This window comes from Cupressus sempervirens, chromosome 2, assembly GCF_028749045.1.
Source record: "Cupressus sempervirens isolate cs-2001-9-10 chromosome 2, ASM2874904v1, whole genome shotgun sequence".
NCBI classification, from domain to species: Eukaryota; Viridiplantae; Streptophyta; class Pinopsida; order Cupressales; family Cupressaceae; genus Cupressus; species Cupressus sempervirens.
The window spans coordinates 534,577,375-534,601,645 of NC_143119.1; positions in this window are offsets into that span (position 1 = coordinate 534,577,375).

A 24,271-nucleotide genomic window follows, 5' to 3' on the forward strand; every position below is an offset into this window, starting at 1 on the left:
AGTGCCTACCAGAGTGCCCTATGTTGGACAACAAAATCAAAACCAATGAAATGTTCCTACAATCATCAAGAATCCTACATGTTTAGCTGAAAAGTATAGTGCAGTGAAAGATTTAAAAAGAATGAAGGCCAATATATCACTTTATGACATGCTACAAAATTTTCCTAATCAAAGGGAAGTCCTAATAAAGAATCTTGATAATACAAAGGCAACACCTAGCATGGGTCCTCAAAAGATAGTATCACAACAAGTCAACACTTCTAAGGCTATGCCAGCCATGTATAAAGATAAGGCTAAAGTACCTCCTTTCTTGCTCAACATCAAAATATTTAGAAGAAGCTTTCATAATTGTCTCATTGATTCAAGAGCTTCTTGTAACATCATGCCACTTTCAGTAGCTCAAAGGTTGGGAGTTACTCCTCAGTGCACAAATTGAATAGTGATTGAACTTGACAAAACTGAAGTGAAAGTTATTGGAGTATTGAAATATATTTGAATAAAGTTGACTACAGACCCCAAAATCTAAGACATCATAGATATACATGCGGTGGAAATTCAAAAAATATATAGATTATTAGTGAGCAAAGAATAGAAAAAATGCTTAAGAGGATGGTTCTCAACTAATTTTACTCATCTTTTCCTACTTTGGAAAGGACTAAATAGTCATATCCAGATCGTCGTTAAGAAAAAATTGAAGAAAATGATTACATAATACAATGCACCAAATGAGGTAGCATTTTTTGAAGATGATTTAGGTTCCCAAAAGAAGAGGTTGTGTCTTAGTTTGTAGATAGGATGGTTGCAAACTTACAATTATTAGGTGAAGAAGAAGACCCAAATATTTTGCTTCTTCTAGAATTTTGTAGGTTGCACAAAGTCGGTCATTCAGAATTTGAATGCTCACATTGCCAAGAAGAAATTGCTAGGGTACTCACTCAAATAATGCAATTCAAAAATGGTCAAACTCCAAATGAGATACAAAAGGAAATTTCAAGTTCCATATGCAAGTCTAAATTTGTGAGGATTGATGAAGAAGAAAAAGAAGATTCTAATGCATCATATAGTGACACTTCTTTAGATGGTTGAGGTTTATCTAATCCTCCACCAGGGATGATCAAACTCCTAAGGAGAAGATATTTTTAAAAAGGTTAAGGCTGAACCTTGGTGGTTATTCATCTTAAACCAAAAATTGATAAAATCACCAAATTAATTGGGGATATTCAATATCAACAAGAAAATGGGACAACCCCAATATCATAGTTAAACAATTGAAACTCTCCAAGTCCACCATGTGAACTATTACAATGGATTTCGAAGAAACAGTTCTTCAAATTTCATTTTAAAGAAAATATTCGAAAGAATAAACATAAGTCCAGAGATCCCAAATAATAACCAATTTGGATGCTCAAGTTTGATGGCTCTAAATGCAAATTATGATTTGGTACAGGTATTCAATTAATTAATCCCAAAGGTAGGTCTTTTTATGCAACATATCACTTACAATTTAGATGTATTAACAATGTTGCAAAGTATGAAGCCTTGATTTGTGGACTTATCTTCACATTAGAGAAAGATGTCAAAGATCTCATAATTGGAGGAGACTCTCAATTGGTTATTAGACAGGTGAAATCAATTTATTCTTGGAACTATAGAAGATTACTTGTGTAACATAAAAGAGTTTGGGACTTATTGGAAGATTTTGAGGCCTTGAAAATAAGGTCTATTCTGAGAAAGAATAACATGGTATCTAATGGTCTTTCCATTTCAACAAGTGCATTGCAACCCATTGAAAGAACAAAACTAATGAGGTTTTTAGTTGAATTGATTGTTTTCATGTCTATTCTAGGCAACATTACAAACTTCCAAGTCTTCCAAGATGAATAACATATTATCGAGATCATTATGTGCAATGGCCTTTTCAAAGGACAAGAGATTGATAATACTCCCAATGAAAAACCTGAGGACTATGAGCTAGAGGATGAATTTGGGATTATAAATTGAAGGCCAATATTATTCCTAAGGGGATGGTAGAGTTGGAAAATATCTTCGATCAAGATGAATCAACACATAGTAAAATAAATGTTGAAGAAAAGGGGATTGAATTTCATGTGATTCATATAATCTAGGTATGGAAGAAGATCCTAAGTTCATAAGGCATGTAACCCTAAAGAATGAGAGAGTATGCTTTAATTACTTATAGAATACAAAGATTTCATAGCATGGAGTTATGAAGAACTCAAGACATATGATCTTGAATTCATCACTCATGACATTCCATCGAAGCCTGATGCCAAACTTTTTCGTCAAAGACAGAGACCAATGAATCCCATAATTGAGCCTTTGATAATGAAAGAAGTCCAAAAGTTACTTGATATTAAAATTATCTTCCAGATCCAACATTCTACATGAGTTTATAACTTGGTTTCTTTAAGTAAAAAGACTGGAGAATTTTCACCTTTGTGTGGATTTTTTGTAATTTGAACCTAGCTTCCCAAAATGATAACTACCATTTTCCCTCACTTGATGAAGTATTGCAAATTGTGAATGGCTCTAAAATGATGTCTTTTCTAGATGGGTATTTTAGATACAAAAAAGTAATGGTAGATGAAGAAGAGGGGTTTAAGATTGCATTTACAACAAAATGGAAAATCTTTGCATACCAAAGGATTCATTTTGGATTGATCAATGCAGGAGCCACACTCCAAAGAGCGATGGACAGAGCATTCAAAGGGATGATAAAAAAATGTATAGTTATGTATATGGATGACTTAACCATCTTTTCAAAAGATTGAAGCACTCATATTACTGATTTGAGACAAGTATTCAACTGATGTCAAAGATATGGCATATCACTTAATCCCAAAAAGTGTTCATTCGAGATCACAAAAGGATAGCTTCTCAATCATATTATTTCTAAAGTTGGGATATCCATTGATCTTAAAAGGATAGAAGCAATTCTTAATCTATCACCTCTGTTGGTCATGTTTTCACTTCATGCCTACCTGAATATATCTCGAATTGAATGTTTTAGGTTCCTTTGGCAAAAATTAGGGTTTGGTATTTTTAAATTTGTTAACCCTAGAAAAACCCTAATTGTGTTTTACTAAATTATTGCCCTAAAAAAAAATTCAAAGTATTTTGAGCTGGAGGAATCATTTTAAAATCAACCCCTTTGTTCTCGGGAACTTCTTGACAATTTGTTCACGTATTTCCTAAAGATCTTAAAAAATTTAACCTGCACTTCTATCTTTAATATTTTATGGGTTTGGGTTTCTTTTTGAAAAATTAATCATTTTAACAGTAACCCAAGGACTATTGCCTTGTCACTATAGAAAATTTCATGTCATTTACCACAAGCAACATGGTGACCAAGGCGCAAGACCCACTCAACAAGTAAACAATGTCTTAAGGCAAAATGATCCACACCATCAAATTTTCTTATGATCAACAATGGTCACCTTGTCATTATGCGAAATTGCATGAACTTTAGTGCTAGAGACATAGAAACTACCTGCAAAAAGAAAATATGGCAGGACCAAACCTAAAGATGATGTCATGAATTTACCTGTCATTAATAGCCTTGTCAACATGTCAGTTTGTTAGAAGTGTCAGATGCCACTGAGGATGTGCACTAATAGAAAGGTATTGTTGGTCAATGTCATCGGATCTGTTCAAGATCGATGATGGTCACATTGTCACTATGAAAACTTGCTCAAACTTTACTCTTAGTGACATAGCGACCAAAGGGAAGTTCTACGAGCCCACCATGTTTACAATGGAATAATCATAAAGTTTTAACCACTTGATTAAAGCATCATCAATGATGGTCTCTATGTCACCATAGGAAGTTGCTCAACATTTACCCCTTGAAACATGACACGTGTTCAAAGGCATAAATGGGTCCAATGTAACTCGCCAGAAGTGAAAGGAAAGGCTTATGTGGAAGGACTTAATTGGGTTGACCGCCAACTTGGAGGGTTGAAGTTGAGTCATTAATGATTTTATTCCTCAATCAGTAGATTTTTAAAAAATCAATGGCTTGTTTTTAAAATTGGAAGGTGGTGCCACTCTATTTTTCTCTATGATCCATTTATGAGAATTAGGGCTTCCCGTGTAATGTAGAAACCAGGGATATATTGCAAAACTCAAAGATTTTCTTCATGTAAACATATTTTTTTATTTTCTAAGAGTAAGAACCTATTAAATAAGCTTTTCCTACCTGGTAGAATTATGAAAGAAATTTATGTATCAGTGACTTATTGCAAGTGTCAAAGAAGAAATAGGAGAAGCAAGGAAGTATCTTAGCTCGTCTATCACTCCAAGAATTTTGGTTTTTCTACATTGTTATCATCAAATATGCCTCCAAAGAAGGGTTTTTTGGGAAAAGTAGAATATGCTAGTAGGAATATACATGATGACTTCTTGGAATAATTAATTGAGTCAATGAATGATTTAGCCCAGATAAAAAGCTAATTCATATGAACCCTAGACTCAAAATTATAGATGGTTTATATGATAAAGGGAATTGGATTAGGGATATCATTACTTCTAAAATAGGTCTCCAACTTTTAAGAAATGATTCTCAGAAAGGAAGTTTTTTGCCCCCCATGGAAATATTTGGAATTTTGATTTGGGTAAATTAGTAGTCCTTAGGGTTTTCATAAATTCAAACCTTCTCATAGCCATAGCCCAAAATTATGACCTAGTAGCTAGGTTAGTGAGGAGAGTAGATGAGGAACCTCTGATAAGAATTAATGCTAAAGAAATATGAGAGGTTTTTGGGCTGGAGCCAATCATGGATTACCATGAGCTTATTTATTTTCAGGGGTTGGATGATGCAGGAGCATCCTACGGCAGTTGGCTATCCTGCATGATTAAGGGATTCTGGTGGGGTTGAGTGGACCTATTTGGGTCTTGGGTAGTTAATTTTGATGTATTTAATAATTATTGTAAGCCTTTAAAGGAATTTGGTATTTAATTTCTGTTGGAGGTTGACTTGTGCCTCTTCATGTATTTAATGTTAGTTTTATTTAGTTTTTAGCATTCTAGGCCGACTTGTGGCTTATATTGGTATAAGTAGGAGTTGTGGTGAAGTCTTTAGTCATTATTCATCTATCTTGGAGAAGAGAAGGTGGTAGAGGAGTGAAATTTTGAGAAGGCTAGTAGTTGAGGCTTGGAAATCAGCACAAGTTGAGATCTTGGAGGTTTCTACCAGAGTGTGGATCTAGATTAGCTAGTTTTTGGGTTGGATTTTGAGGGATATTACACAATTGTTACTGTAATTGCTATTGTCATTGCATGTAAATAGTTATTTTATGAATAAAGAGTTGTGATTTGGTATCAGATCTCGCATTGTTATTTGTTTCTTCTCTGTGGTTAATTTTTGGGGGCTAGGACATCTCCTTTGGGGATTCTCCTACCCTGCACTGCATCACATGGTATCAGAGTGAAGATTGTTCTTGAGTGTGTAGACTAAGCACCAAAGTTGAGGCAGTTTGCACTAGGGTTTTGTGAAGAGGATTTATTAGGGCTTGCAAAAATCTTGGAAGATGCCTCCAAGAAGATTGGACCCTAGGGCTATTGATGAGCTTAGTGATGGTATGGAAGAAAGGATCTTAGAAAGGGTTAAAGAAAATTTTAGATCTAAAATAGAGGAGGTTAAAGTCACTTTCAGATTTGAAATGGCATTGATGAAAAGTGATATGATCACTAAGATCATAAGTGCTATAGTGGTATACCTTGGCATATGGGTAGTAAATATGGTTATGAGGAAGCTATTGAAGACTTTGCATTTGTTGGATCGAGTGGTGAGGCCAAACCTAATCATGTGGAGAGACCTATGGGAAATAGGGTTGGTCAGTTTGCTAGACCTAGATCTCACTTGAAGTTGAAGAATAAGATGGAGGTTTCTAATTTATTGTGTACTTTGAACCCTAAAAATTTGATTGATTAGATTGGTGAATTGGAAGACTACTTTGAGCTTATAGATATTAAGGATCTAGTCAGAGTAAGGTTAGCACAAACTAAGTTGAAAGGGCATGCTTCTCTTTGATGGAAGGAACTACACAGGTGCACAGAAGAGGAAGGTGAAATGAAGATCACTAGATGAAGATTAATGGTAACTAAATTAAAGACTAAGTTCATCCCTATTGATTATAAACTTAAGTTGTTTAAAAGGTTGCAAAATTTGAAGCAGAAGGATATGATTGTGAAAGATTATATAGAGGAGTTCTACAAGTTGACTATTCTGTTTGGGCATAGAGAATTGTCAAAGAAGAAGGTAGTGTGGTACATTAGTGGTTTGAGATTCAATATTCAGGATGACGTTGGTATGCTGAATATTTCAAAAGTTGAGGATTCTTATCAGTATGCTTTGAGAGTAGAGGAGAAGCTAAAGAGGAAGAGTCAAGGTAATTCTAGAGGGAAGGAGAAGCAGGATAGCTTGGCACAAGCTAAATTGAGTGCAGAAGGTGAAGCAAAACCTATTGAATAGAAAAGAAGGATAGGTGGAAGTGGGTTTAGAGGTAATTGTTTTAGGTGTATAAAGAAGGTCATAGATCTTTTGAATGTTTGATTGGAAGGACAACTTTTTTTGTGAATGAGGTTTCGTCTAGGAAAGTCAGCCTGAGTAAGGAGAGAGTTTGTTGGCTCAATGAGTATTGTTTGGTGAGAGGACATTAGATCTTTTTCAGAGAACTAATTTGTTCAAGACATGTTGCAAGTCTGGTAGTAAAGTTTGCAAGCTAATTGTAGATGGTGGTAGTATAGATAACCTTGTTGCTAAGAAAATGGTTCAAAAACTTTGTTTGAAGAGAGTGAGACACCCTTATCCTTATAGGATTGGTTGGTTGCAAGGTAAAAATGCTTTGAAAGTGAGGGAGCAGTGCCTTGTTGATTTCTAGATTGGGCAGTATAAGGTTCAAGTGTTGTGTGATATTGTCGACATGAATAGTTGTCATGCATTGCTTGGTACACCTTGGTAGTATGATTGCAAAATTTTGCATGATTGCATCAAGAATGTTTTTACAATTGAGAAAGGTGGCAAGAATCATTCCCTAATTCCTTTGTAGAATGAAGAGGTTGGTAGAAGGAACCTGAGTATCGGTAACCAAGTTGAGTAGGCAGATTCTAAAAGGGTTAGCAATCAATGTGGGTAGAAAACCTTTGGAACATTAATGATAGAGGTGAAGAAGTAGAAGAAGGGAAAGGGAAAGAGTGTACAAGTTGAATACTTGGAGGACATGTATGTGAAGAACCAGTTTGGGATTTATGTGTTGAATCCTAGAAGATGTTCTTCTAGCTACTGAGAACATCTTTTCACACTTAGGGAGTTTGATGTAGGAGCATCTTGGGCTAGTTGGCTATCCTACATGATTAAGGGATTTTGGTGGGGTTGAGTGGACCTATTTGGGTCTTGGATAGTTAATTTTGATGTATTTAATAATTATTTTAAGCCTTTAAAGGCATTTGATATTTAACTTTTGTTGGAGGCCAACTTGTGGCTCTTCAAGTATTTAATATTAGGTTTATTTATTTTTTAGCATTCTAGGCTGATTTTTGGCTTAGATTGGTATAAGTAGGAGTTGTGGTGAAGTCTTTAGTCATTATTCATCCATCTTGGAGAAGAGGAGGTGGTAGAGGAGCAAAACTTTGAGAAGGCTAGTAGTTGAGGCTTGAAAAGAAAGAAAATTGCTTGGTGGCTTGCGAGCACAAGTTGAGATCTTGGAGGTTTCTACCAAAGTGTAGATCTAGACTAGCTAGTGTTTAGGTTGGATCTTGAGGGATCTTGTAGAACTACTAATGTAGTTGCTATTGTATTTGGTTGTAACTAGGAAGGTCTTACAGCCTGACACATTGCATGTAAACAACTATTTTATGAATAAATAGTTGTGATTTGGTATCAGATCTTGCATTGTTACTATGTTTTTGTTGTGTGGTTATTTGTTGGTGTTAGAATATTCAAATGGGAAGAATACTTTTGAGAGGGGGGGATGAATCGGAAGTAATGCATTTTATCCATTAAAAATTCTAACTGAAAGTAAACTGCATGCATGTAAACATATTAAATAAACATGAAGTAAACACATGCAAGTGAACACACAACACCAAAATTTGGTAATCCAGAGACCCTCCAAGAATAAGAAGGTAAAACTGGGGTGGGAATGATACCCATAAAATCATTGTAGCAATAATTTTTTGACCACTTCTGATGGTCTTCTTTGTGAAAGGCCTGCCCTGTTAAAGGCTTTACACTGTGTCAATAGTGACCTGGTTAAAGGATTTAAAATACTTTACATGAAGTGTCACCCTGTTAAAGGATTTAATCACCTCTTGAAAGAATCTACAAAATAGCTATTAAGCTAACCTATCATCATAGGATTTTCACTATCTAATAAAATTGCTAGAGAGTATTAGAAATCTTTGACCTATTACAATCTTTAATTGTTAATTTTAGGCACTTGATCTGCTCATTCTGATGTGATCCTTGCTTGATCCGATATCTATTCATAGCCCTTGTTTAGTTCTGATGAACTGGGTATGTAATTTTTGCTCAATTCACCAAGTCTTTGATTCCCCTAATGTTTGCCATGTTCTGCAATTTTGTTATCTGCTTAGCAACTTTCTTAACTTTTATTCAACTCCTTTAAATCGTGGGGTCTAAGCCTTCTTATAAAGGCTTCGTAGACTTAGGGTTAGGTATCGATCTATGATCCATATTGAATCTTTAATTCCTTCTCATTCCTTACACTTTTCTCATTGGTTGCATGCCTTCTCCATTTTTCTTATTGGATGCATGTTGATCGCATAGGAAATATAAAAGATTTGTTCTTATCCTTATTATCCTTTGAGATCCTTCTATGTTGGCTCAAAAAATAGTTTACATCTAAGTTTGTGAAGGTACAAACTCATATTTTGATCCTGTGTTACTCGGTACATTCTAGATTACTGGTGCTCAGCACATATATGATTCTACTTTGCTCAGCACCTATAGCACTTTGACTTGCTCAACATCAACTGTGACCCAGTACCTATATATCACTCGGCTCATCTTGACACCTGAAGTCACTTGGCACTTGTTCTTCACTCATCACCTAAAGATCACTCGGCACTTGTTCTTCACTTGGCACTTGTTTTTCACTCGGCAGCTGTTGGAATTTTGGCTTGGCACATATTGTGGCTTGGCATATATAGTGTACTTGGCTTCTATATGAAAAGTGGTCAAGTGTGTTAACATCAATTGTCAAGACCAATCTGAGACCAACAATCTCCCCCTTTGACATGAGTGTCAAAAACACTTACCTAAGCATTATTTATCTGACCTTTTGAGTACATTATCCAATCTTTTTAGCATATATACAAAATATAAAAAACTTGTTCAAAATTTTGTAAGGAACAATATACCTTAAAATTCTTATAACTCCCCCTAAGCTGATTATGCCATTTTATTCCTATAACTAAAATTCTTGTGTTGATGTATCTTATACTCTTTTCCTTTGGCCTGTTTTTGTTTCATGTGCCCGCTTGCTGAGCTATTTTGTCTATTATGTCTACTCTATCTACACTTGTAGGTTGCATTCATATCTCCCACAAAACATTATTTCTCCCTCACACTATTTATACATTATGTCTTATCTCCCCCTTTTTTTGGCTATCTACAATCTTTTCCCTTTTATTTTCCACAAGAATAAAATAATGAATGTAATCACTAGAATACTTAATATTCTCCCCCTTAGTTATATTTCCCTCTTTATTTTGTTTCTCCTTTCCCTCTTTATTTTCTTTCCCCCCCTAAACATTATATCTATCTCCCCCTTTTTGATACTTATGTCAAAGAGTGCTAGGGGGTAATACCATATTTTTCCAAAATGTACTATTTACCTCCATTATCATCTTGAGAGTTGCATCCCAATTCTCCAAAGTGATTTCTAGTGACCTATGTTGGATGGCAGTCTCTACAGCAAGATGTACAAGCCCATCAAGTGTAGAAAGATTAGGATCTTTCTTTAAAATAGTTTTAGCATAGACTTTCTCTTTTTAGAGGACCTCCAGATGTGGGGAAATGGAGGATTATATCTGCATCAATTTGGCCTTTATATTGGCCTCTTCACTTGTTAGTGCAGCTAATTCTCTTTGAGTGTGAAGCGATTGAGAAAAATGCTTCTCACTTTGAGATGGATTAATGGGTAGTTGCATGCTAGAAATATTTAGATTTCTCTCCAAGATCATGATCCTTTGGCTTGTCTCTTGTGTGAAATGGGAGAAATCACACAACTTTTTGTATAATGAGAAGATATTCTCAAGTACAATTTTGACCTTTTCAATGTTCTTGGTCAATTCAACTTGTTGAAGTGCTATGCCAAATGATATTTTCTCATTTACTTTTCCTTGAAACTTCCTTTCAAACCATTCCATAAGTTTCACATTGGTATCCAAGTCTTCACTTGTCACCTAGTCAACTATATCTGATAATTGTTCCATTATAGGCTTTAACTCATCTGGTGACTATAAGTTGAAGGCATCCATAAAGATATCCTTAATCTCATGTAGTGCTTGCTTATGTTTATGCTCTTTTTTGAGTATTTCTTGTCTTCCCCTTCTATTTAATGCATCCTGCATCTCTATAATCTGCTCAATGGTGATAATCTTTGAGTCATAAGAAGGTATTACTATCTCCTCATCTAGCTTAGGGTCTTCATAGTGAAGTACCCTGGTCACCTTGGTTGAGCTTGAGCCTGGTGTTGATATTTGTAAAGGTATGGTTTTAGTGCTTGACTTCTAAACAATTTTTGTAGGAGTACCTATTTTTGGTAACTCTACCAGTGTTTGTATTGTGGCCTGCTCCTCTTCTTTTGATTCATCCTCCTTTTCCTCATTAGACTTCCCTTGATTAATGAAAATTGCTTGGGGTGTACCTTGGAGTTGTACTGTAGGATCAAATGTATCAATCTATCCTATTGGCCCTGTTGTTATATCCTTCCCTTCTTTTGCACTCGGCTTCTAAATGGTGTCACCTATTATAGATGTATTAACTATTGCAATATGTGATGGTGGTGGAAGCATTAGGAGCTTAGTGCTAGTAGTTGTAGAGATGGAAAGTGGTTCTTGTGGTTTCACCTTGTTCCTTATTGGTTCTGCTATAGCATTTTTCAACTCATCTACACTCACCAATACAGGATTTTTGCATAATTGTGTCTATAAAGTTGATTGGTGAAGGATCTTCTTGAGATCCTCTACAGTTAGGGGATTGATGTTCTGAGTAGAATTGTCAGGAACATTGTTTACAGTAATAGTGTCTATAGATGTGATGGTTACATGAGGAGGGCTAGGAGGTGGCATTTGTGTGTCTTGCACACTTTGTTATTCTTTCTATTGTTTCTTAGTTGTTCCCATATCTTCTCCCTTTTGTGTCTCCTCTTCTTATTTTTCCTTATCCTCTTCCTCTTTCTTCTCTTCTTCTCCTTTTGTTGTTTTCTCCTCTTCTGCCTTCTCTTCTATTTTCTTTTCCTCCTCCACTGCTTTGGCTTCCTTTTCCTTTTCATTGGCTTTAGCCTTATTTGCTTCTTCATCCTTGTCATCAGTCAATTTGTATATTGACTTCCATAATTTTGTGGACTTATTCACTACATCTTCAATTTTATTTTGTAGAATACTGAAGGCTCTATATTTTGGTGCAAATTTTCCACCATGTTTCTTAGTAGCCTTAGTATTCTTTGATTTCCTTCTCCATCTTGAGAAAATAGTGCCATTTGTTTTCAATGATATCATATAATTCCCTAGGAATGAAATTGTCTAACTCTAGAGGTGTGTTCTTAAACTCTGTCATTATGGCATACACTAATTCCTCTATCTTCTTTTGGTCCTCTCTACTTAACTTATTAAAATCAACACTTTTCAAATCACTAAAATTTGTATTTTTCCTAACATTATCATGGATTTTATCTATGGCTAATTTGGGAGGATGACTTACCACTTTGAATTGGTTGATATCCTCTGATTCAATCTTTTCCTCCTCATCAGAATTTGGTTCTGCTACATACTTTCTTCTTTTCTTTTGCACTTCACCAGTCTGTTTAGTGGCCTTCTTCTCTTTTGCCTTCTCCTTGGCCTTTTGTGTAGATTCCCTTATGGTAGCTCTTGTTGCAAGTGTCTTTGGTTTGGCTTGTGTAGGCTTGGTTTCATTCTTGGCTTTGGGCTAAGTTGGAGGTTGAGTTTTAGCCTTTCTCTTCTTTGACTCAGGTTGCTTAGGTGATTCCTTGGCTTCTTCTTCCTTGGCACCTTCCTCCTTATCTTCTCTGAATCCTTGAGTGAGTTCCATTGGGCCTTTCCCTTGCTTTTCTTCCTCGCTCTCACCTTCTTCTTCTTCTTCCTCTTCAGCACCTACTACTTCTTTAATTTCTACACCAAATTTCTTCTTTATTTTCTTCACCAGTTTATCCTTCTTCTTTAAGGTGGAGGTTGTTTTTAGTTCCATATCTACATTGGAACTCACAACATCATATGTTTCAAAGTGAGGAGCCTCCTTATCAATCTCTTTCGCAAGCAATGTTGTGATTGTTGTTGAAGCTTTATCCACATCTAGTTCATAACCTAAGGGTCTGAGCCATCTGACCCTTGGAATTGCTGCTTGGATATAAGTGTAGTCAATGTCTACTAGGAAGCATATGTCATTGATATGTTTTCCCACTAGGTAAACTGGTATCCTAATCGTTTTCTTCATGGATTTCTTAAAATCCTCAAAATAGCTTGTCATTTGGGCTTCAAAGTTGTCACCCATCTGTTCAATGTATTCATTGATTTGAGTGATAGAAAACTTGTTTGAATTCTAGTTTACCTTTCCAATTGAAGGAAACTCTTCCATGACATAGAAAAATATGCAGACAAGGACTAAACCAAACTTGCATTGATCTCCTTTTGACCTTCTTATTGCTCCTAGGTTCTCATTTGTCTGTTGCAACATCAGTTCTAACAGATCATATGCATGATCTTTCTTCACAAGTTTATAGGCTACATCCATAGAAATGCATGGTACACTATTTAAACTATTGGATTGATAGAACTTGTGAGAAATGATTCTCACAGCAAATTCCAGAAGGGGATATGTGATTGTGTCAATTGTCATGCCCTTTTTATTCCATTTATCCCCTGTGTTCTTTTCAATGGCTTCTTTAGAATCACTACGCAAAGTCTTGGGCTGATCTAGGGTTGGAAAGCCTATATCCCTATGCACTATCCTATTTGTTATTTTAACTGGTCCTCCTTCCAACCACAAAAAACCATTATGTATTCTGCTCAGGATAATCTGTATCCATTCTATTTTAAAACTTGTGGGATAAACTAGGGCATGATTTAAACCCTTCTTCTCAACTATTTGAAATTCATCCTTCAGTATTTTGTTATCACATAGCTTATCATATGCTTGAAAAATCTCAAGGTGTCCAGTTGCACCTATCCTGCAATTGTAACATTTTCTAACATCCTGCACCATGACAACTTTGGGTGGAATAATGAACAATGTGCCAGTAGGGTCATTTTTGTAGGCGACTTCTAGGATTGACCTAGACTCAGGTTGTTTGACCTCATTACTAACTAATTGGACCTCATACCCTTCCTTATCCTTTTGGTTCTTGGAACTAGACACCATTATACCAATCTAGGGTTTCAAAAGTTTAAACTTTAAAAACTATGTAACTCAGCACTTGATGAATACCTTAGATCGACGAAGATGATACTGAATAACTGTTGCAATTGATGCAAATAGCTTCAAGGTTTCTCTTTGATCTCTTTTATTCTCTTCTCACCTTTGCTCTGTGTTTGAATGCCATGAAATGATCAAAATCAAACTTATACCCTTTAAAACCTAGCATTAAATGCTTAGTGCATACAGTTGTACACTCGGCTCTTGAAGGTTTCATCTTGACTCAACTTCCATTGGTTTTTATTACTCAGCACTAAATTGGTCACTACTAACTACTCAGCATCCACTGGAGCTTTACTTGGCATCTAAGGACAACTCGACAACACTAGTGAAAACCTTGAATTTTAACTTTTGCATCTCTAATCACATTGATTCCTTCTTTGTAGTGCTTTTTTGTCTTGGGACTGATGCATGATATAACTATGTATATCAATCCCATACACCTATTCGTGCCTAGTTGGATGAGGTGTGATCACTTGACCTCTTGGGTGAAGTGATCCCTTCATTTGATGTGTTGGCTCCATCCCTTCTCTTCCATGTCTTATTCATTTTTCCTCTAATATGTTCAACATCTACCTTCTCTTTTCCTTTGTTGACTTCTGACTTGGGTACTTTTGACTTTGTTTGGCAATTCTTGTTGATATGACTAGTCATCAAGTAACTAAAACATGTGTTTTGACTTAACCATCTGCTACAGTTCCCTCTAAAATGTGTTCTTATACAATTTTTAGGAATGTGTCCATATTCCTAATAGTAGTGATAGCTATACCTGGTGCTATAGTCCCAATTGTAGTGATGACCATGGTTACCTTCTCTTGTTGACTAGTTTAATGTCCACATAGGCTTTGATCTGCACTCAAATTCTCTATGTCCATATTTCTTGCAATTGTAACAGTGACCTTCAAATCTTGGTATTCTGATAGTCCTAGTCTTGCATTCATGTGCTTGATGTCCTTTCTTTTTGCACTTATGATAGTAGCTTGCATTCTTAGGCTTATCATGCTGATTGTTCTTCTTATTCCTGCATACATTTGCAGTGTGTCCCTTTTTACCATAGAAATGAAAAGTAGGTTTAGTGTTCTTACCTTTGTTACTCCTTTCTTCTGCAGTCTTGGATGATTATCCTTGTTCAATGCTGGTGTAACCAAGTCCTGAAGTATCATTACTGGTCCTTGGTGATTTCAATAGATGCTCAAAGTACTAGATAGCCTTATTGGGTTTGTTGAAGCTTTTTACAACTTCCTTCTCTCTTTTTAGGTCATTTTGCAGTTGATCATTTTGCATCTTTAGTGTAGAGAACTCAATGTCTTTCATATTTAGCTCATAATGTGCATTCATCATGTAACTTAGGGTATCAAGCTGCATGTTTGAGATTCTTTCAAACTAAATTGTCTTCTCCTCTAGTCTATTGGTAATATTTCTCTTGTCATCTTCTAGCATGGCCTTGTCTTCAATGGCTTTCTTCTTCTATTTAGTTACTTCACAAAGCATTATGGCTTGTGATTCTTGTTCAAGCTTGAGTATTCTAATTTCTTCTACTTGAGTTTTGTTCTTCTCCATTAACTCTCCTATTACTACATCAAACTCTTTGGAATATCCATTAGCAAACACTTTTGAGGTATCAATCTCCTTGTAGTGTATGTCATTTTAAGCTATGGCTATATCCTTCCTTTTCTTCAATAATTTTCTCAATTCTTCTCTGGCTTGCTCCAAGTTGTGTAGGTCTTGACAATTAAGTGTCAAAATTTGGGGACTAGGACATCTTCTTTTGGCATTCTTCTACCCTGCACTGCATCATTGGAAAAGGAGTATCTATCCAAAAAGGATCAAGTCATGCAAGATGCATTGAGAGAACACCTGGCCACAATTGGAAATTTGACCTTTGTTATAGCACCATTAAAGAGCCTTTCAAGAAGGAATTTTTCACTTCTAGGGCCATAAACATTTACATGATTTTATGTAGGATTTTTAGTAAGGATGAACAAAATTTTATGCCCATAAAGTTCATGTACATGATGACACAAATCTTTTCTTTTGGTGTGGATATCATCTTTGATTTTGCATCTTACCTAGTAGAGGATATTCATGTAGGACTAGTTGGGATTGTAAACAACAAGGTTGAGAAAATATTTGGCCATTATTCATTGTTAATGCATATGTTCTTATTTAAAGGGGTTACTTACTTTGAAAAAAAGATGTTTTTAAATAGAGAATATGAGGGAGAAGCTCTACTAGTCTAGTTGTGGAGTGCAATAATATGACTTGGGATGCAAAGAGGCTAGCTTTGTTAGATTTGATAGATACTTCACATCCAAGTTGAGAAACTTCATCTTAAGGGATAATCTGAGAATTCCCAAGGCACTATTGGATTTTATCAGGCCTATGGACAACCCTTCTAGTTTGAAGGTATCCCACAATTGGGCAGATATCATACCCCCACCCTGTATCTATAGTTTTTAGAGTATATGGATTTTGAAGGACTCCCCATTTACTTCCTTACCAAGTACCTCTAAAGGTAGGGATAGCTAAAATACTATGGTAGATATGTGGATTGGAGGAAGCACAATTGACTGGTAGGTCTAGGGGCTACATTTTCCCATCTTGTACTATTGCTCACCAGTTCATAATCACTAAGGGTGGTTGGTTGTTCCTATATAAATTTTTGGACCAGTATAAAATGGTTGTCTCCCATGTTCATTTTAATGATAGTAAGGGATTTTTTGATATATTCAGATGAAGGGCTAAGATTGGTATCAAGGATCATCAACCCTACTTCCCTAAGGACATAATAAGGAATGAATTCTCTCATCGAGAGAAAAAGATTAAAAAGGAGAAGTGGAGAGCTTACTCAAGGGTTTTATAATTTATTAATTATTTTGATAAGAATTATAAACCTCTAGAAGATGCCAAGACAGAGGTAGGTAAATTAAATAAATTGATTATCACTTTTCTAGAGATCATGGAGGCTATAAATGATAAGCTATTATTTTTTATTGATTCTTATCCTGATAAGGCCTAAGAGGTCATGAGAAGATTTGTCTTTCACCCCTGTAGTAGGATTAGGGAAATTAATTATTCAAAGAAGACCTGGCTATAATATAATTTAGAATAAGAGGCCTGCAGTGGATAAAGGAAAACAAATAATTGGGTCAACCAGTGCTATTTTGGAGGAGAGGCCTGATGAGCCCATGCCCAAGAGGCAGAAGGTAGAAGAAAAACAAGTGCCTCAAACATAGGGTTATTCACCACTCAGTCCCCATTACATATAGGAGATGAACATATCACTAAGGAGCAGATAGAACAATTAGGGTCCCAAGGGGGAGTTTTTATTAGTGCGTCAAACTTGGAGGAGGAGAATCCTAAAGAACCTCCTTTGCCAAGCCTTGAGTTGAATATTGCTAACTATAGAGGAAGGGAGTTGGACCATGTTCTAGAATAGGTTAGTCATGAATTTATTTATGATGATAATTTTTTTAAGTCTAGAGCCTTTTATCAATTTTCCTGGAGGACAAATATTGAACTATTTGAAGAAAGATGTACTAAAATAAAAACAAAGCATCCCAATATGGATGATGTAGATCTACAGAACCAAATAAAGGAGGAAATATTGTAAGAGTTTAAAAGCTTGACCCTTTAAGAAGGGAGAAAACTAATAAAATCCTCTGGGGTTTTGCTACTACCAAATTTGGATATTGTTGATGCAATGATTTTTAATTCTATAACCAAAAAATTAAATGCAGATGAGAAGGAAAGGAAAAAGATGAAAGGTGCCAAGCTTAGTGAGGATCATGCTACATTGATAATCTGGTCAATGAGAAAAGGATCCAGAACTAGCTCCTCCCTGCCTGATGATACCGGCTTGATAGGAAATTTAATTGTAAAGAGAGTGGAAGATACTAGAAGTCAAGGGGCCATAAAGCTAGGTGTTGGATCAGCCAACTTCACCCTAGCCACAACTCAGAAGGATAAAAGGGAAATATTAGAGTTACAAGATAAGTATGAGAAAGTTTTAGCTGCCTATAATTGAGAAGTTCGAACTTAGAGAATTGAACTTGAAAAGAAGTTGATGGGACACCAAGGTAAATCTAATAAGCCTAGGAACACTTATCCTTATTCATTAGTGGAGACTTTTAAATCCACTCCTCTTATCAAAATTCCAAACACACCATAGAGACCTTAGTATTACACTATAGAGAATTTTGAAGAAGAAAAGAGTAAACTGTGGATGTTGCATGTAGAGTTAGATATCCAATATGAGGATAGATTAAGGAAAGTCATCATGTATTTAGTTAATAAGATTGGTTGGCCAAAATTTTATAATAAAATAGCAAAGGTAATAAATATATGGAATGAGTTGAAAGTAAATGATGATGCTCCAATTATCAATAAGTAGAACAAGAGGGACAAGGATGTCACTCTTTTGTGTTTTTTAGTTACGACTTTGTCTTGTGAATATATAGAAGAAACTTATGAATTGACTAATGTATCTCTCCAAGTTTCATGATAAGAGAATTTCACTACAGAGAAGAATCATTAATTATCTAGAAAAATATAAGAATAAAAAATTTAGACTTTTCCCCCATGTCCTAGATAGAAAGAATAAGTTGAAGAACAAAGAAGAACAGGCCCAGGAATTAAATGACCTATTATATATTCATATGAATAGAATCATAAATGAAAAGGGAAATGCATGGTGGGCAACTACAACTGAAGAAGTGTAAAAGTGCAATTATTTTATGATTCTTTGAGAGAAGATTTTGTTGAGATTGATAAAATTGGAGAATATGTGATCAAAAAATAGCATGATATTCTAAATTTAATTGCCCAAGTGACACTTTTTGACAAGTGGATGGCAGATTTTATTCATGCAAAACAATTTGAATATGGTGAAATTGATGATGAAGAAATGGAATAGGATGAAGCACAAATGATTGACACATCAGTAAAATCAAAAGAGGAAAAAGGTAAGCAAAAAAATGTAGTTACAAGCATTGAGGCCCAAATAGATGACTTGGCAATAGGACAACCAATGGTGACTGTCGATCTGTTAGTGCAAGATGACATGGATGGAGAACCATAGGTTCAACTCAGCTTTCAAGTTCTAAAACAAAGCCCATCAAGTGCAAGTCTAATGGTCATGAACTCTGAGGAAGAACAAGAACAACAACAAAGCTAATCATGAAACTCCTTAGCCAAAAAAGGTACAATAGAAGTGGTCCTACAAGAGAATATTCATGATGAGAGACATTCTATTGCACCAATTTTTGTCTTTTGTGATAGTAACTTTGTAAATATCTTTCTATCTTAAGGACAGCTATCAGAATTCTCTATGCCTAAAGCTTGTTGCATATCACACTATATAAGTGAGGTTCCAAGGTTAGACAAAGGATCTAATTTATTGTATAACTTTTGGTTCTGCTAGTCTATTTTAGCCCAATTTTTTTGACATCAACTCTTTGATTTATTTTCTCTACATTTTCTGAGAATACATTAATTTTCTAGGATCATGGTATCTCATTTTGAGTTTTTTTGAGTATTATCTAATATTACATAATTTTCAAAGAGAATTAATACAAAGATGAGTTGTCCCCATAATTTTTTTCTCATAATTTTGTTTCTTTTTTATTGATCGGTTCTTTTGAGATTGTACGAGCAAAGCTTGTTTAGTTTAATGCAACTAGGATAAGTCGTATGTCAATTCACTATTGTTTTTTATTCAATGAATTGAGTAAATTCTTTAGTGAATATGACAGAATCTCCAGGTATTAAGAACGATCTATGTAAGAATGAGTTTTAGGGAGAATTGTTGATTATATTGATTGTAATGCAGTCAATTATATCAAGAAATTGGATAGACTCTGAATCCCAATGGATAAGGCATTGATCAATTATTTAAGTTAGAATATGAAAATATCATAGATAGATGTCAAAGATAAATCTAAAAAATAAATATCAATTTTATTTTAAATGCATGAAGAATGTCATAGCTGGTCAATACTTGTTTAGATTTAACCTCTAAGTCTTAGTTAGCTGCTATTACCTAAAATTATTTGTAGATCTGAGAAAAATTATGACTAATATGATATAGGGGATGAATATTGTTATAAACTTTCATGGAATGAATGAAATGTGAATGTGGTATCAAGTTGTGAATCTTTTTATCCCTCAAGTGCACCCGCTTTAGTTTTGTAAAGCCAAAAGAGTATAAAATCTTTTATGATTTTACTGAAGTTGGGTCTAGATTTGAAGAGCATCTAGCTATTTATGGGAAGTAGCTAATCCTTAGGTTATTTTGATCTTCATCATCTTGGTATCAGGTATCCTTATTACTTGATAGTGGAAAAACACCAAAAGCCTCCTCATAGTCGTAAAGAGCTGAAATCTTTCTTTGGTAAGATCAATTTTGTATATAGATTGACTAGTGGATTTGTTGAGATAGTACACCTTATCAATGACTTATTGAAAAAGGGAGCAAAAATTGAAGGGTCCCTGAAATAAAGAAATCTTTTGAAGACATCAAAGTAGCCATCTCTATAGCTCCCATACTTGTAAGTCCATATTATGATTTATCTTTCAAAATATATTATTTTCCTTTAGATCATTCATGTGTCAAGATTCTCACTCAAAAGAAAGACAAAGAGGATGAAATACCTATTGTATTCATGAGTTGTCCACTAAAGAACACTGAATTAAACTATTCCAATCTTGACAAAAAATCATTCTTCTAATCAAGGTAGTCAATAAATTATGTCATTACATACTTAAGAGCAAGGTATATGCAATTGTGTTAGATCTTTCCATCAAAACATTACCGATGCAGAATGAGCTAGGTGAAAGAAAAAGAAAATGGATGGCTATATTACAAGTGTTTGATTTAGAGATTCAAACAATTAAGTTGGTGAGAGGAAAAGGATTAACTAAGATGATAGTTGATAATGAGATCAATAGTGACAATGAAATCAATTTTGATGATAAAATCAACATTGACAATCAAAAAAAGATTATAGTTTCTCAAGTGGATATTGATCAAGGAATAATCATAGATGTATGGTACCAAGATATTATCTATTATCTTTTGTAGAATCAATACCCTAACTAGATGAATAGTTCCCAATGTAGAGGACTCAAGATGAAATTTGAATCCTATATGATTCAAGATAGAAAACTTTACAAAAGAAACTATGAGGGAATTTATTTGAGGTGTTTGGTACGTGAAGGAGTGAAAGAAGTTTTGGAATAGTTTCATGATAGGTATGGCATGGGACATGGATCAACAGAGGCTACATCTCACATGATTTTGAGATCAAGATACTTTTGGCCTACCATCTCGAAGGATACATTTGAACATGTATGTTCTTTGCATATTTTTCAAATAAGTACCAATAGAGAGAGAGAGACATCTAGCTATGCCACTACAACCAATGTTTGAGGTATGCCTTATTTCCAAGTGGGGGAATGAATTTATAGGACCAGTGAACCCACCATCATCTAAAAAATATATGTTCACCCTCATAGCTATAGACTATTGCACGGGCTAGATAGGAGCTAAGACTTTTTGAAATTGCATAGCAAAAGTGGTTACAAATTTCTTGAAGGAACACATTGTCACAAGGTTTAGTATGTTGTCCTTCCTTATATGTGATAATGGGTCATTTTTTGAGTCAATCTTCCTTAATCAATGGGCATAAGATAATCAGGTCATAATCAAGTTCTCATCTAATTACTATCCCTAATAGAATCTTGTGGTTGAGTCCACCAATAAGAACTTGATCACAGTGATAAAGAAATTGCTACATGAAAACCCAAAAGATTGGCACACTTAGCTAAAATACATATTATGGATGGATAGAGTCAAGATAAAAACTACTTTGGGGACATCTCTATATCTACTCATATACAGACTAGAACCAGTATTCCCACTCAATCTCAAGACTCTAGCTTTGAAATTTATGAGGTGATATGCTGAGGATGCTGACATAGTTCAGATCATATTAATGAATCTCTTGGAATTGGATTAAAATAGGATAATTGCTTTAGAGAATATGGAAAAATATCATGATGTCATCAAATGATGGTTTGACAAGCAGGCCTCAATCAAATGTTTCAGAATTTCTAACCTTGTTCTCATGTGGGACAAGGCAAAAGAAAATTCAGGCAGTCACACTAAGTTTCAACACTTATGGATTGGCCCATATCAAATTGTGGAGATTTTGGGAGAAAATACTTTTAGGCTAAGTTCTCTACAAGGGGAATTGGTCCCATTGTGAGTCAATGGCCAATTTCTAAAATTTTACTTTGAGGCCTAAAATTAGAAAACATTTCAAAAAAAATTACTTTCTATAAGTATGTTTACTTTTAGTTGTGTGTTTATTTCATGTTGTGTGTCTGTTTCAAAACTTGTGTATGTCACTTCATGTCAGTCTGGTGTTAGGTGAAATCAAGAATCTTTCTTGACACATCCAATAGATCACTCTTTATGGTTTTGACTTTAGGGAAGAGGTATTTCTTTGTCAAAGAATTTAGATGATTTTGCTTCTTGTACCAACTAAAAATATATATATATATGGCTTGCAGTTGTAAAGGAATTTCAGTCTTAAATTAGAGTTGTAGATCGATAGCTCTCAACACTTTACAAACTTTAATGTTTGACTATCTTGGTGATTTTTTAATCTAGGTCAACATTAGCAAGGGATTATCCAAACTTGTTGATTCAAACAAAGGGTCTCTTCAATAAATTGCTAAGGTCATTGTTTGGTGTGAGAGTTTCCCAAGAGTTCAATAGAAGAGGAATGCAAGGGTTATCAAACTAAAGAAAGAAATTGGAAAACAACACCAATGCCTTGGCCACAAAGTCTAAGAATGGTTAGGCTAAAGAAGAAATAAAATAATTACAAATGGTGTTTAATTTTAAAGATTCCAAAAGATTCAAAATGTAATCAAATAAAGGGGATATGCACTCCAAAATGGCTATCCATCCTTTGTACAAAATGCTTCAAGGAAGAATCAAGTGGAAACACACAAGCTCCATGAATCAAACCAATAAAAATTACTAAGGATCCAAATGAAAGAAATGATAACTCGTCAAGATCCCTTAAAATGGATTCTCTTATCTAGTTAGATAGTGATTGATAAACAGGAAGATGAGGATTTATGATGAATGGCCCAATGTACAAAAAGATTGTCTCCAAGTTGCTAGATACTCATGATAGATTATACCTCATGACATCAAAGGAAATTAATACATGAACACACATTGAGCTTGAAGATTTGAGATTCTAAATTTTTGACTATCAAAGAACATAAAAGTTGCTTGAAGTGTTCAGAATTTAGTTGTCATTTCATACATGTCAGAGGGATGCTTGTTGATGAAGAAATTCCTTTTTTATTTCTTCCTTTTTTTTGGGGCTATTTTTTTGGTCTCACAATGTATGCCCCATTTCTCCTAGAAATGGGGATCCCTTAGTAAAAAAATTCCTACTAGACTCCTAGTCTAGGGTTTGGGTTACTTTTGGACTCCCTTAGGAGTCTAGGTCAAGCACTAGTATCTAATTGGGGAAGTCCAAACAAGTAGAATCTAAAGAAAGAATGAGCTTTTTAACATGCATGTTCTTAAGTGTGCACTAGCACACTTGTGCACATGCATATGTGTGCATTGCATCTCCTTTTGGAGATGCACACATACACACAGGCCCATGTGTGCACCTTTGGAGGGTGCGCACCCTCAAAGATGTGCACTGGACCTAGGGTCTATATAATACCCTACCCCCCTTCTCCCTCTCACTTTCTCTCCACTCCCCCTTATGTCCACACCTCTACACCCTTCAATGTGCTAACTCTGCTTCATACATATACAAAACACAAGGTTATCACCATGAAGGTGTGCACATGTGCACCTCCACAAAGTGTGCATGTGTGCATCTTCCAACCTCTATACAAAAAAAAAGACAACCTAATCAAAACCTAACTCCAAAGCATAATAAAGGTCTGCACATCCATAAGGTACACATGTGTACACCTTCCAAACATAATAAAACTTCACAAATTCTTGTAAAATCTCACTACTAAGGCATTAGAGGTGCGTACATGTGCATCTCCATAAGGTGTGCATGTGCATACCTCATCAAGGTGTGCATGTGCACAACTATGTACAAAAGGTTATTCAAAGGCCAAATAAGCACACCTGCGCACCTCTAAGCGTGTGCTAGGTGTTCTATATTGCATTTTAGGGCATTTGGGGGGGCATTTAACTATTTTCATTGTATTCTGATTGATTTTGACCAATTTTGGAGTAGATTAGGGTTTGTTTTAGGTTAAAATTTAGCTTTCTAACTAATGTTTTCTTTTGTTGTGTAGATAAGATGGCATCATCATCATCTTCAATGGAAAAAAAGATAGCTCCAAAAATAGTAGCATTCAAGTGTCAAGGGGCACCTAGAAAGTCAAGATTTCAAGATGGACATGTCGAGATCAAGGATACAACACTATGACATATAGACTAGAATGCATTCCTCACAATTTGCAACAAGTCAATAGAGAGTTCTGCTATGGTATCAACACTTATGAGCTCAAGCCTTA